A 3459-nucleotide genomic window follows, 5' to 3' on the forward strand; every position below is an offset into this window, starting at 1 on the left:
ACATGCGTGTGGCCCATGCATATGAATGCAGGGGTGGTGTGCTATTTGAATAAGTAACGGACGTCCTTGATGTGCCTCACAAACCACACACACGGGCTGAAACGTCGAGGACCGACTGCATTCGTCCTCGAGACAGAGTCTTTGATGGGTGATCCCATGACAGAACGAGCCTAGACTTGTCCTGTCATCTCGCGATGACATGCACTAACACGAAGAAGTAGTTATCCCCTGTGGCCTACGTCTTCTAGGTGCCGAACAACGCCCTAGACCATCGGGGCCACCTGAGGTGTGCCGGTCTCTAGAACCGGGCGAGGCCCATATGAAAAAGAAAACACAAGATGGTAATTATGATGTGCTAAGGTTGTTTCCCAAGCATGGAAGAAAACAACAAAAAAAGTATAATACATATTATTGAGAATGCACAAGAAGGAAAGAGATCGAGGTTAGATTCTTTACCGAGAGTCCCTCTCGGAAAAAGTGGCCATTACCGAGAGCCGACAATCGACCCTCGGTAACCACTGCTATAATTTTTTTCCTTCTCTTTTTGTTTTTGTTTGGCACTATCTTTTTTGTATCTCATATTTCATATGTTTTTACGACCAATGTTTGAAAATACCATGACTTTTGTTGATTTTTTCTGAGAAAAGACTTTTGATGCACTCATAGATACATATATGCTTTTTGGGTTAGATTTGTTAAAATCTCAACTTTAAAGAGTATAAAGTAAAAAACATGAGAAGAAGCAGTTGTTGACCGTGGCCTACCCCCTCCCTCGGTGCCAGTCCACTTCCTAGACCGACACTGAGAGAGAACTTTAAAGAGTGTAAAGTAAGAAACATGAGAAGAGGCAGTTGTTGAACGTGGCCTACCCCCTTTCTTGGTGCCAGCCAACTTCCTAGACCGGCACCGAGAGAGAACTTTAAAGAGTGTAAAGTAAAAAACATGAGAAAAATCAGTTGTTGACCATGGCCTACCCCCCTCTCTTGGTACCAGTCAACTTCCTAGACCGGCAGCGAGAGAAAACTTTAAAGAGTGTAAAGTAAAAAACAAGAGAAGAGGCAGTTGTTGACCGTGGCCTACCCCCTCTCTCGGTGTCGGCCAACTTTCTAGAACGACACTGAGAGAGAACTTTAAATAGTGTAAAGTAAAAAAAACATTAGAAGAAGCAGTTATTCACCGTGGACTACACCCTCTCAGTGCTTGTCAACTTTCTAGACTGGCACCGAGAGAGAAATTTAAAGAGTGTAAAGTAATACACATGAGAAGAAGCAGTTGTTGACCGTGGCCTACCCCCTCTCTTGGTGCCGGTCAACTTCCTAGACCGCAGGGGCCACCGGATAGCCCATGCTTATACATGTGATGGCCTCCTTTGAGAGTACAAGAAGTTTCGAGACTAACGGAGCAACAGGACGCGCACTTCCTGCACAAACCAAACACATTCCCCCTCGATACCCTTAGACTATCTCGAAGAACGGACCTAGACTTGGTCTGTCATCTCGCGGTGACATGCACTAACACGGAGAAGCAGTTATTCACCGTGGACTACACCCTCTTGGTGCCGATCAACGCCGTAGACCGCCGGGGCCACCGGACGGGTGCTCGATATAGAGACCGCCCGAGGGGGAGGGGGAGGGCACCCCTACATGTGTGTGGCCCATGCATATGCATGCAGGGGTGGTGTGGTATTTGAACAAGCAACGCATGTCTTTGACGTGGCCCGTGCCTCACAAACCACACACACGTGCGGGAACGTCGAGGACCGGCTGCGTTCATCCCTCAGACAGAGTCTTCGGTGGGTGGTCCCGTGACAGAACGAGCCTAGACTTGGTCTGTCCTCTCGCGATGACATGCACTAACATGGAGAAGCAGTTATTCACCATGGACTACACCCTCTCGGTGCCGGTCAACTTTCTAGACCGGCATCGAGAGAGAACTTTAAAGAGTGTAAAGTAATAAACATGAGAAGAAGCGGTTATCGACCGTGGCCTACCCCCTCTCTCTATGCTGGTCAACTTCCTAGACCGCAGAGGCCATGGGATTGCCCATGCATATACATGCGATGGCCTCCTTTGAGAGCCTAAGAAGTTTCGAAGCTAACGGAGCAAGTGGACCCGCCCTTCCTGCACAAACCGGACACATTCCCTCTAGACACCCATAGACTATCTCGAAGAATGGGCCTAGACTTGGTCTGTCATCTCGGGATGACATGCAATAACACGGTGAAGAAGTTATTCACCATGGACTACACCCTCTCGGTGCCGATCAACGCCCTAGACTGCCGGCCGAGGCCACCAGATGGGTGCTCGATATAGAGACCGCCCGAGGGGGGCGCGCACCCCTACATGCGTGTAGCCCATGCATATGAATGCAGGGGTGGTGTGCTATCTGAATGAGCAACGCACGTCTTTTACGTGCCTCACAAACCACACACACAGGCTGAAACGTCGAGTACCAGCTGCATTCGTCCTCGAGACAGAGTCTTCGGTGGGTGATCCCGTGACAGAACTGGCCTAGACTTGGCCTGTCATCTAGCGATGACATGCACTAACACGAAGAAGCAGTTATTCTTTGTGGCCTACGTCCTCTAGGTGCCGAACAATGCCCTAGACCATCGGGGCCACCTGAGGCGTGCCGGTCTCTAGAACCGGGCGAGGCCTATATGAAAAAGAAAACACAAGACGGTAATTATGATGTGCTAAGGTTGTTTGCCAAGCATGGAAGAAAACAAAAAAAAAGTATAATACATATTATTGAGAATGCACAATAAGGAAAGAGATCTAGGTTAGATTCTTTACCAGAGTCCCTCCCGGAAAAAGTGGCCATTACCGAGAGCCGATAATCGACCCTCGGTAACCACTGCTATAATTTTTTTATTTCTCTTTTTGTTTTTGCTTGGCACTATCTTTTTTGTATCTCATACTTCATATGTTTTTACGACCAAAGTTTGAAAATACCATGACTTTTGATGAATTTTTTGAGAAAAGACTTTTGATGCACTCATAGATAGATATATGCTTTTTGGGTTAGATTTGTTAAAAACTCAACTTTAAAGAGTATAAAGTAAAAACATGAGAAGAAGCAGTTGTTGACCGTGGCCTACCCCCTCCCTCGGTGCCAGTCCACTTCCTAGACCGACACTGAGAGAGAACTTTAAAGAGTATAAAGTAAGAAACATGAGAAGAGGCAGTTGTTGAACGTGGCCTACCCCCTTTCTTGGTGCCAGCCAACTTCCTAGAATGGAACCGAGAGATAACTTCATAGAGTGTAAAGTAAAAAACATGAGAAGAAGCAGTTGTTGATTGTGGCCTACCCCCTCTATCAGTTCCGGTCAACTTTCTAGACCAGCACCGAGAGAGAACTTTAAAGAGTGTAAAGTAAAAAAGATGAGAAGAATCAGTTGTTGACCGTGGCCTACCCCCTCTCTCGGTACCAGTCAACTTCCTAGATCGGCAGCGAGAG

The sequence above is a fragment of the Triticum aestivum genome, chromosome 3A (assembly GCF_018294505.1).
Source record: "Triticum aestivum cultivar Chinese Spring chromosome 3A, IWGSC CS RefSeq v2.1, whole genome shotgun sequence".
Classification (NCBI taxonomy): domain Eukaryota; kingdom Viridiplantae; phylum Streptophyta; class Magnoliopsida; order Poales; family Poaceae; genus Triticum; species Triticum aestivum.